The sequence below is a fragment of the Bos mutus genome, chromosome 3 (genome assembly GCF_027580195.1).
Source record: "Bos mutus isolate GX-2022 chromosome 3, NWIPB_WYAK_1.1, whole genome shotgun sequence".
In the NCBI taxonomy this organism is placed as follows: Eukaryota; Metazoa; Chordata; class Mammalia; order Artiodactyla; family Bovidae; genus Bos; species Bos mutus.
The window spans coordinates 98077823-98090594 of NC_091619.1; the positions used below are offsets into that span (position 1 = coordinate 98077823).

Here is a 12772-nt window from a genome sequence, read left to right on the forward strand (position 1 = left end):
AAGTCGGCAAAATTCTTTTCATCCTTTGTACAGACAAAGCAAATGTCAGATTCTTTCGATACTGTCACAGGCTCTTTTGTTTCTTTATCTCTAGATACGCTGGTCTTCACTTCTTGGACAGTCACGAAAGCCTCTTTCCTCTGGAGCTTAGATCATTGCTAAGGTCAGTCTCCATGCTCTTTTATGTCCTGGAGGGGGCTTGTACACGTGTGGTGAGTTCTGAGCATGGACAAATTCATTCATCTATTCATTGCTGACAGTACTGTCACAGGAAAAGCTCCCCATTCCAACAGACCTCTAAAAGGGCACAGCATGAGAAAAATCTAGTTTTACCCGGACTTTAATAATCTCAGAATTGTTTCTTGGGTCACTGGTTGTTATTTTCAAAGCAAGACTTGCACCAAGTTTAAAGGTGATTCAAGTCTCTTTTTAACATATATAGTTTGTAAATATATATATTATATATATATAAAATAAAGAGAGCTCAGGAGTGAAAGGTTAGCTCTCATAATATGATTTTATCACTTAAACACTCCATAAGCAACGTTTAAACTTTCCAATTTTACAGTAGTTGCCAGAATCCTAGTAAACACAGGGGAAAGAAAATCAAGGCAAGTGAGTGATTTTTCTAATAAGTCACAAAAGAACTGTTAGCAAAGGAAGCAGTACATTCTTAGGAAGAGAGTTAAATACATGATCTACCAACTCACAGTCACAGTTCTTCGTAGGACATGCACAAATTATTCCCTCTCCAAAGGATTTCAGAAGGTATTAATCCAAATTTCCTAATTTGACAAATAAAAGTATGTATACACCCTGACTCAGGATGCTTTATACATACCTTCACTCTAAGGAGTAAATATAGCAACAACTCTAGGACAGATTCAGTCTGTACCCAACAAGGAGAAAAAGCTGCCCCTCCTATAATTATGGTAGCTGCACCAAACAGTCTGGGGCTTGAAGGAAGGTCTATTTACAAAATCTTTTTCTGGTCTTTCTTACAACTGACTCCAGTCACAAGAGCTAGCCACACTGCTGAAAATAGCACAGAAAACAGGATCCACTTCTCTTTCATTCAGCAAAAACCTTCTAATCTGGAGCACAACCAGTGTGGTCTTTCATTGTGAGAGCTAATAAATCCACATCTCCATGGACTCCTTCCATCTGCTGCTTTAAACAACTAATGGATGGATTATGTCTATGGGGAAAACAAACACAAGACCTGAACAGACAGCTGATTTGCATAGGGTGTGTTATCCAGTGGAAGAGTGTCTGCAAAGTCACAGGCTCTTAAAGCTACAGAACCTTTCAATCAAAAGAGATTTTATTAACTAAAACATATTCAATAGCAGAGAGGAAGTAGGAACGAGTCTCTAATCCTGTAGAAGTAGAAATGATATATTCTGATAAACTGTTCAGGCCAGAGATTAAAAATTCAAACTCTTCATTCATTTACTAATTCAGGAATCATATACTATGTCAAGCATTGAGATGGGTGGTGGGGAAAAATTACCAAGATTAACATTACCCATAAACTAATAATTCCACTTCAGAAGAGCTCAAATCCAATAGGGAAGCCAGATACAAACAAGTAATCATGATACCATCTGAGAATTATGACAAAGCGCTAAAGGAGTGTCAAAGAGCACTCAATTCATGTCACTGGGAAATCCACAAAAAAGGCTTCCAGGGCCAATTGCCGTCTGGTCACTGAAACAAATGTTATAGGATTACCAGCCCTTGGCCAAGACAGTCTCTGTATCCAAAGTGTACCCAGCTTAAAAATCTTCAACCAGTCCTCACTAATCAAAAAATGCAGTAACAAACCCCTTCCTATGTTCTCTGTAACACAGGAACAACAGATTTCATCTCCACACTACCCTGAAGCAACCTTAGCCTTCCAATGAGAAAGAACGATGCACTGCTTCCCAAGTACGTCCATCCTTCTTCTCCAGCTCATATTCTTTGAGGTTAAACAGGAATACAATCATATATTTTATTGGATTGCTGAGTAATTTAAGCAACATATACTGATGCTTCTTAACCTTTTTCAGTATTTCTAAAGACAAAATAGAACGCACTCTACCTAAAATTTCCTGCCACAACCTGGCTTCTTGAAAGCCTCGTGTTTTGGCAAAATTCATGCCAATTTTGCTTTCTTCTCTCTAAACTAATAAACTCTCACTTTTTAAAAAAGATTCATTTATTTATTTTTGGCTGTGCTGGGTCTTTGTTGCTGTGCGTGGGCTTTGTGGAGAGCAGGGGGCTACTCCCTCATTGCAGTGCACAGGTTTCTCATTGCGGGGGCTTCTCCTGTTGTGGAGCACGGGCTCTAGGGCATATGGGCTCAGTAGTTGTAACGCATGGGCTTAGCCACTCCGTGGCATGTGGGATGTTCCCGGGGCAAGAATTTAAAGGTCCTCTGCAATGGCAGGCGGATTCTCAACCACTGGACCACCAGGAAGCCCTACACTTTCATTTTTAATACTAAAATAATATTTACAAATGCTGATTAAATTGAAGGAGACTGAAAAGGAATAAACAGAGATGAAAAGAAAATCAAGACTGCTAAAGTTATTAAGTGAAAGTCACTCAGTCACGTCTGACTCTTTGTGACCCCATGGACTATACAGTCCCCAAGGACTATACAGTCCATGGCATTCTCCAGGCCAGAATACTGGAGTGGGTAGCCTTTCCCTTCTCCAGGGGATCTTCCCAAGCCAGGGACAGAACCCAGGCCTCCCACATTGCAGGCAGATTCTCTACCAGAAGCCAGGAAAAGAGTGTTAAGAGGGGGTGAACAGTAACAAATGCTGCCAAGAGACCCATATCTAAAGAACACCCCTAAATTTTCTGACTTGGAAGTCACTGGTATCCTCTATAAGAAGAGTTTCAGAGGTAGATGGGTGAAAGGAGCAGAAGCCCACCAGCAATGGGTTATAGTTCATCCATTTCAGTCACTCAGTCGTGCCTGACTCTTTGCAACCCCATGGGCTGCAGCACGCCAGGCTTCCTTGTCCATCACCAACTACCAAAGCTTGCTCAAACTCACATGCATCGAGTCAGTGATGCCATCCAACCATCTCATCCTCTGTTGTCCCCTTATCTTCCTGCCTTTAATCTTTCCCACCATCAGTGTCTTTCCCAATGAGTCAGTTCTTCGCATTAGATGGCCAAAGTATTGGAGCTTCAGCATCAGTCTTTCCAATGAATATTCAGGACTGATTTCCTTTAGGATTGATTGGTTTGATCTTCTTGCTGTCCAAGGGACTCTCAAGAGTCTTCTCCAACACCACAGTTCAGAAGCATCAGTTCTTCGGTGCTCAGTTTTCTTTATGGTCCAACTCTCACATCCATACATGACTACTGGAAAAACCATACCTTTGACTAGACGGACCTTTGTTGGCAAAGTAATGTCTCTGCTTTTCAATATGCTGTCTAGGTTTGTCATCGCTTTTGTTCCAAGGAGCAAGCGTCTTTTAATTTCATGGCTGCACTCACCATCTGCAGTGATTTTGGAGCCCGGGAAAATAAAGTCTGTCACTGTTTCCATTGTTTCCCCATCTACTTGCCATGAAGTGATACAGAGTGAGCAGGAAATGCAGAAATAAAGATGGCAGATCTTGACAGCTCTTCTGCCTTCCAGTTAACACTTCTCTATCCTTCGCTGATAATTCTCTTTAAGAAGTTATTCATGAAAAGGAATGGATGGGATTCGCAGCATTTAGAGAGATCAGAGGAGGAATATTTCTTCCATTGTAACACAAGAAAAAGCAGGTAAAGGTAACAAAATATCTATAATCTTAGTGGTAAAGAAGCTAATAAAGTTTTCAAGTATAGCTATTTCCCTGTGAAATAAGAAGGAAGTCAGCAAAGAGAATAGAGATTTGAGAGGAGCAAAGAGAACTCGAAAGAGATAATGTGAGGAAGAAGAAGATCACTTAAAGAAAAAGGACTGGTGGTGTGCTCATCTTCTCCTGTGAGAGCACCAAAATTGCAGCTAGCTGTTGAACAACCATCGACAGGACACTGGACCCCACCAAAAAAGAAAAAGGACTGGAAAGCAATGTTGAGAATTAACAGGCAGTATTCATCATAATTTTATAGGGCCAGCCACCAATCTAATCCATGTGAGGCTTTCTTCAGTAAACTACAGTAACACAAGGGCAAAAGTTCTATTAGACAAATTTACCAGATGGATCAACAAAAATGGGGCAAAAGAGTTAATGGAATCTAAGCAAAAAGATTAAAGAACAGGAAAAAATTAGAAGAGTCTAATAGAAATGCTGATAAGCCTAAGAACTGTTATACTCTAAGAATAATTAAATGAGGGAGCTGAAAATCTATCCAGTCATGGTGACCAGGTTGTCCAGCATTATGACTTTAGTGGGAAAATATGTCAGAAGTATTCCAAGGCACAGCGTATGGTCTTGAAGAGGGTGAAGAGTCTAATAGAAATGCTGATAAGCCTAAGAACTGTTATACTCTAAGAATAATTAAATGAGGGAGCTGAAAATCTATCCAGTCATGGTGAGCAGGTTGTCCAGCATTATGACTTTAGTGGGAAAATATGTCAGAAGTATTCCAAGGCACAGAGTATGGTCCTGAAGAGGGTGCATAAGTGGGCTAGAAATGATGATAATGATGGAGTCAAGTAACTGTGATGCCAGAATCCTTCCATGTGGAAGGATCCACATGGTCGCTGAAGATAAAGATAATAAAGATAGTGATAGGAATAGGAAGACTTATACCTGATGACAGCATCCAACAAGAGAGGGGAGGAATAATTGGGAGGTTAGCAAATACAGCAGCCAGGAACGGAAGGGTTTAGACATAGGGACTGCTAAGAAAAATGAACAGTTTATGTTGAATAAAGTTGACTTAGAAACGGTTGTCATGATTGAACCAAAATCCCTTATTTTATACTTCAATAAATTAGGACCCAAGAAGGAGATGTAACCTGCTCAGAAAACACACAGCAGTAACTTGACCCCCGTTTTGCCTGAACATTTAGCTTTAACTAAACAGAACAGATGGAGGAGGTTTCCTGTCCTAGAAAGGATATACAGAACATTTCATCAACTTCTCTACCATATATTAATATGGTGTTTAAAAGACTACCTGGTAATAACTAACTAAAAACTAGAACATCTGTAGAAATAAATAAAATTTAATACTTAAGTTCTCAGAATAGGTTGCAACATACACTTTCCAACAACTATCAACCTCTCATTTATCCGAACATGAATAAAATATCTTATGACTAACCCTATGTGGAAAGCTATAAGGAGCTTTATATGGTAAACAAGCCAACGTAAGCTCAATGAAAAACTTAACTCTGGCTGTAAAACCCAAGTCCTAAAGGCAGTCTTGGAGGAGACTTCTCCAGGCATGCAGTACTGCACGCAGTACAAGGCATAGAACCTGGAGCCTCTACGGTTCATGACAGGTCCTCCACAAAGGATTCCTTTTAATTTGTTGTTTAAGTGGAAACCCAGCCAGCCACATAAAATTCCTTCAAAATAAGCCTGTTTAATGAGGAAAAATATGTTCCTCAAGGTAAAAAGACAATGATTTTACTGATATCCCCACTTCACAATATACATGAGTTTACACTTAAGATTCCCCACTCAAACCTTAGGAGACACTGTCACTATTTCAAAATAGAAAGTTAAATAAACCAGCTGAAACTTGCTTGATTTCTATATTTCCATTTTACCGTATCCTATTAACGCACTTTACTTTGTTTCCAAGATCCCCATATATCTGAGGGACCTTTTGTTTGAAGTTTTGTGCCCCCTTTTGAAAAACAGCCCATTAACTGTGTTTGCCAGAAGCAATCTCAGTCCCTCAGATCAGGTAATTTATTTCATGTGGGGCTGAAAATTAGCAGAGGTCAAATGGTGAGGAAAATGGGCTGAAACTGAAAAAATTAATGTCATCTTTTAAAAGGCAGGCAAAACTTATAAGCAATCACAGAATAGAAAAGCAGTATCATTTTTATGTCTTTTGCTTATTACAATGTAAATTTTGCACTATCAAAACAAGAAACTTAAAAACAAAAACAGAAAACTTTCCAACAACTTTCAAAAACAGAAAAGCACTTTTGTATTCCTTTATATTCTGTTTTTAGAGGTTTTGTTTTCCCTATTTTTTTAAAGGATAAAACTAAAAGTCATACTCACATTCCAACAGATATGCCAAAAAATTCAGTCTCTCAATCTAAACACTGACATAAATAAATCAAAACTTTTATAGAAACTGGAAATCTTATCACTAAATTCTAATTCCTAAATTATGTATCTCCCTCACCTTAAAGGCTTAGATGACCTAAAATGATTTTTGCTGTGAAAACTGCCCAAAGTAATTTAGTACAAAATCAAAGCTAGAAAATCAAAGACTTAAAAAATAAAAACATAGATAGCACATGCATTGACCTCCTGCCCATCTTGAGATTCCAAAATACTCTTTTAACAACTGATATAGCAAGCAGTAAAGACCAAAAAAAAAAAACCTAAACACTATCAACCAACGTGACTTAAATGACACTTGTATAGGACTCACACAACAATGGCAGAATATACATTCTTTTCAAGTGCACATCAAACATTCACTAAGGTAGACAATATTCAACACAATAAAACATGAACCGATAAATTTTAAAAGGCAAGTCATATATGTAACTGACCACAATGGAAATAACTTAGAAAAGAACAAAAGACATATTTTAAAATCCTTTCATATTTGAGAACACCCATGACTAACTCATCATTCAGAGAAATTAAAAAGAAAATTGAAAAGTAATTTAAACTGAGTGAAAATTTAAAAACTCAAGTCAAAGATGTGTAGAATGTAGCTAAAGCATTAGTATAACAAGAGAAATGTTTACTACTATTAAATCACCTATATTAGAAAAGAAATGACCTCAGCTTCCACTTCAAGAAACTAGAAAGAATAAATAAAATCCAGTGTAAGCAGACAAAACAATAAAGATGAGTAGAAATCAATGAAGTAGAAAATATAGACATACATACATAAATTTCTCTTATTATAAGAGAAATCAATTAAACCAAAAGCTAGATCTTAAGAAAATGGATAAACCATTATTCAGACTGATTAGGAAAAAAAGAAGGAAAAAATTACCAAGATCAGGATGACAGATTTATAATTTGATACCAATAAATTTCACAATTTAGATTAAATGGATAAATTCCTTAAAAGACATAAAACACCAAATTCCCCTCAAGAAATATAAAAAGTATGAATACACATATGCCTATACCTAGTAAAGCAATTGAATTTGTATTTTAAAAATATTCCTACAAATAAAATGACAAGTGCAAGTGACTTCACTATACTAAATTCTGCCAAGCATTAAAACAAATTCTTCAAAAATTCTTTCCAAATACTAAAAAGGAGGGAATATTTTCCAAACACATTCTATAAATGTCAGCACTATCCTGACTCCAAAACCAGGCAAGAGACATTACAAAAAAAGAAAACTATAAACCATACATCTCCCGTAGGAAAATAAATGTAATAAGTTTAGCAAATCAAATCCAATGATATATTAAAAAGACAATACATTATGACCAAGTGGGGTTAATGCGAGGAATGCAAGGTTGGCTTGACATTTAAAAGTCAACCAATGAGGGAATTCCCTGGCAGTCCAGTGGTTAAGACAGCACTTACACTGCTGTGGGCCCTAGTTCAATCCCTGGTTGCAGCACAGCGCCACCTCCCACACCCCCAAAAAAAATTTTTTTTCAAAGTCAGCCAATGAAAAAAAAAATCAATATAATTCACCAATTACCAGACTAAAAAAAAGAAAAAATTTATCATCTCAATACATGCAAAAACGCAGTTGACAAAATACATCATCCATTCATGTTAAAACTATCAGTAAGCTGGGAAAGAAGGAAACTTCCTCAACCTGATGGAGAACATCTACAACAAACTTCACCAGAGAAGTTGTTTGGATGGCAAATAGGTACATGAAAAGATGCTCAACATCATTAATCATTAGAAAATGAAAATTAGAAGCACAATGAGATACTATTACACACTTGTCAGAATGGCTAAAGTTAAAAAGGCTGACATTAGTCAGCACTGACCAGGACATGAACAACTGGAGCTCTAACACACTGTTGGTGGGAATGCAAAATGGTGTACTACTTTAGAACAGTTTAGCTGTTATTTAAAAGTTTCAAATACAACTACCATATGATCCAGCCACTCCACTCCTATGAATTTATCCAAGAGAAAGTAAATCATATGTCTACACAGAGGATACTACATAAATGTTCACAGTGTAGTTTGTTCAAGAAACAGAAATAAACCCCAAATGTTCATCATCAGGTCAAAGGATTTAAAAAAGCTCATATAGCTATACAATGAGATACCATTTGGCAATAAAAAGGAGTGAACTATTGATACATGCCACAACATGGATCAAGCTCAAAATAATTATAATACGTGAAAGAAATTAAACAAAATAGTACATACTGGATAATTCTACTCACACAAAAACCTAGAAAGTGCAGATTAATCTTCAGTGACAGAAAGCTAAAGAGTGGTTGCCTGGGTATGGAAACAGGAGAGAGAAGTATAGGAGGGAAGGTTCACATACGAACAAAAGGAAACTTTTGAAAGTGATGGATATATTCATCATCTTGGTTGGGATAGTAGTTTCACAGATGTATACATATGCTAAAACTTACACTGTACACTTTAAATATGTACAACCAATTGTATGCCAATTATACTACAGTAAAGTATTATTTTTAAAGCATGTACTTTGTGTAAAAATAACCAAAACAACAAAAAAAAAATGTTTTTAACTAGCCCCAAACTCTAAGGCTCATGTGCAAGTCCAAACACACCATGAATTATGAAAGAATTATTAGTCTGGCTTTTAATTTTCCTTCTGATCTTGGCAAATGGGGATTTTCCTTTTTCTTTTTTTTTTAACTGTGCTCAGCTGTGGTTTTCTATGGTATTTATTATTTTTAAGTATATTTTATCCAGCATTTCTATGCCTTTAGACCAGAAGGACTCTTCACCTTTAGGTTAGTCTGTCATATTGCTAGAAGTTCTTTATTCTTTAACACTTGCATTTCTGACATCCATTCTTACACTGTTCATTTTATGATACCCTACTGCATGAGTAATTTTTATAAGGAGCATAAACTACCTTGAAACATTGATTAGTTAGTTCAATTAAAATACCTATTAAAATATTCATCTGACAGAATGATTCTAAGACTTTTAAACCCCAAATTAAACTTGTTAGAATGGCTATGGTTAAAAACACTGACATGAGTCAGCACTGGCAAGGACGTGGAACAACTACAACTCTCATACACTGTTGGTGGAAATGTAAAATGGTACACTACTTTAGAAGTGTCATCCATAAGTTGGTGTCGCAAAGATCACCTGGAGTTGGAAGATCCCCTGGAGGAGGGCATGGCAACCCACTCCAGCATTCTTGCCTGGATAATTCCATGGACTGAGGAGCTTCATGGGTTGCATGAGTCCATAGGGTTGCAAAGAGTCAGACATGACTCAAGCAACTTAGCACGCATGCAAAGACAGTTTGCACTAGACATTACAAAGAACAAAATCTCCCATCATTTCTTGTTTGTCCTTCCACCAAGCAGAGCAGTCAGGATGTTAATGAACAAGGCAAAAATCAGAAATCCTCAAGTATGCTACGACAGTCTGTGTCTCAGTCACTCAGTTGTGTCCGACTTCCTGCATCCCATGGACTGTAGCCCACCAGGCTCCTCTGTCCAGGCACGAATACTGGAGTAGGTTGCCAGTATTCTTGCCTGGACAGAAGTAAACCAGAGGGTCCCCTGGTTTACTTCTCCAGGGGATCCTCCCAACCCAGGGATCAAACCCAGGTTTCCTGCGCTGCAGGCAGAATCTTTGCCATCTGAGTCACCAGGGAAGCTTATATTTTCAAATAAAAACAGGTAAATACATACATACATACTTATATACACGTTGTTAAATGCTATGAAGAAAACAATGTGTGATGGGGGAGAAATGACATTGGAAATAAATTTTGAAAGAAAGACACAGTCATTAAAAGATCAGGCAAAAGTGCTTATCAGCTGTAGCAAAAATTTTAATTGCAAAGGCTTTGTGGTGGGAACAGATCCATTATATAGAAAGAACACTAAGATGGAATATAGTAAGAAGAACCTTGTTGTATGAGTTTGGAGAAGTAGGCAGGGACCAGATCATATAGCAACTTGGTAGACCATGATAAGGAATTTAGAGTTCATTGTTTGTATAAAGGGAAGCTATTGGGTAATTTTCAGCAAAAGAATGACATAATCTGATATACATTATTTTTTATTTTTTGGCTGCACCACACAGCATGCAGGATCTTAGTTCCCTGACAAGAGATTGAATCTGCATCCCTTGCAACAGAAGTGCTGAGTCTTAACCACTGGACCACCAGGGAAGTCCCTGATATACATTTTCTTTTTTAATGTACTACTTTCTTTAAAATTCGTTTAAAATTTATCTTAATGTGCTGACTACTTTGTGAAGAGTTATTTGTAAGTAGGTCAATGGAATGCAGAGAAATCCAATAAGTTACTGGAACAGTTTAGACTAGAGAAATGGGGGCGTGGAGTAGGGTTCCAGCAATAAAGCTTGGCAGAGTTGGGGAAAAAGGGAAATACACAGATTCAGAGTGTATTCCATACAGAGAATCAACTAGACTAGCTCTTGGACTGAACATGAGGTGGAAAAACAGAACAATCAAGGATGTCATCTTTTACCGAGATTGTGGCACCATTTACAAGATGAAGAATATTAAAGAAGGAACAAGTCTATCATTTTAGTATGTCAAAATTCCATTCTCCTAACTAATTTGCTTCTCAGTTCTGTTCAGTCGCTCAGTCGTGTCCAACTCTTCGCGACCCCATGAATCACAGCACGCCAGATCTCAAGAGTTATAAATGGTTGCCTACATTCCATCCTCAATAGTGTGTGCATGCGTGTTAAGTCACTTCTGTCATGTCCTACTCTTTGTGACCCTATGGACTGTAGCCCGCCAGGCTCCACTGTCCATGGAATTCTCCAGCCAAGACTACTAGAGTGGGTTCACCCACTAGTAACAACCTTCAAATGGGAAACCTTGACCACCACTTTCTACTTGAGAAGACTATTACTTTCTAACTCTTTCATATGTAAAACCACAGTCTAGAAAGCTGACTGACAAAGCCAGAGTTAGGTACATCTGACTGAGGAAGGGAGGGAAATACTTTGTGAGCTTCTTAAGCATCAGAGTGAAAACATAAAGAGACGGTCTTTCTAGTAGTGTGAGCTCATATATAAACTATACAGCCTTTTGCATTACTAAATGAAGTCCTCTTCCTTTCTGCCTTCAAAGACTCAAGCCCACGGCAAGAGTAGAAAAACATGCATAACTAGAATTTTATATAATACTTAGAACCTATTTAAACTTATTCTATCATTTGGAATTTTTACTCATGAAATAATGGTTTTGAAGGGGGAAAATATCTATCTTTGTATATTTTGACATGATGTCTTGACTCCTCCCTAGATTCATTTGCTAACTTCTGAATGCTGCCTCGAAGGACTGAAAGGTGGTTCAGTGATGAAGAATCCACCTGCCAATGCAGGAGATGTAGGTTTGATCCCAAGGTTGGGAAGATCCGCTAGAGAAGGAAATGGCAACTCACACCAGTATTCTTGCCTGGGAAATTCCATGGATAGAGGAGACTAGAGGGCTACAGTCCATGGGTTCACAAAAGAGTTGAAAGGACTTAGCAACTAAACAATAAAAAGGACTGAAAATATATTCATTAGGACAGAAAAAAAGCAGCCTACACAGAGGCAAACTAATTAGAAAATTCCAGTCAATACAAAATGTTATCACAATCACATAACCCTGCCCAACTGATGCCAAGAAATGTTCTGAGACTCTCTGCAAATAATAGATGAAACAGGAAAAAGTTCACTTTGTATAGGCATTTGTGATTTAACAGAGAAAACAGTGGAATCAGAAATAAATTTAGCATTAATCATCTTGAGTAGTACATTCATACTATGTCACAATTTCCAGAGCTAATAATACAGTATGTTCTTCAGCAAGATGTCTTGAAGAACAAAATAAAATTTAAATAAAATTCTATTTTTAAATTTGTGAAATGCTTTCCAAATAATAACTACCATTTGCTGGTACCTAAATGGCTAATACTGTGCTAAGTACTTTATAAATAACATCTATATTATAAATGTATAACAAGAAGCAGAAAAGTAAGAAAGGAGGAAAATATGAAAGCAAGGAGAGAGGGAGGAAAAAGAAAAGACAGGATGGAAGTTGAAGGAAGAAAGGAAAAGCAGAAGTAGAAGGAAGGAAAGGTCTGTGTACTTAATGTCACAAAATTATTAGGGACAGAGTCAGGACTCAAAACTAGATATATTTTAATCAGTCCACAGTCCCACTGTTCTCTTCCTAACTACTCTTGTAAGACAGATAGATATTCTCAAACTCTTTCTAGCTAGCTATTCCTCAAGATCAAGTTCAAATTATTACCTCTGTGATGTCTTTTCTTCTTTATCACCTGAACCACAGAGATTTCCTACTTCTCTTAAAAGTATGTAAACGATATACCATCACTTGGAATATCCAGGTTCAAAATCCCTTATCTCCAATTCCAAAATCTAAGAAGTTCTTTTAAAATCTAAAGTGCTTTTAAAGCAACTTTGATACCAAAAATAATTTAGC

General features: G+C 37.2%; 1 protein-coding gene across 4 annotated transcripts in view; it reads right to left on the reverse strand.

Moving 5' to 3' along the window:
• Positions 1-12772, reverse strand: part of MAST2 (microtubule associated serine/threonine kinase 2) — a 207379-nt gene that overhangs the window by 142553 nt on the left and 52054 nt on the right. The gene's annotated exons all lie outside the window — the stretch shown is intronic.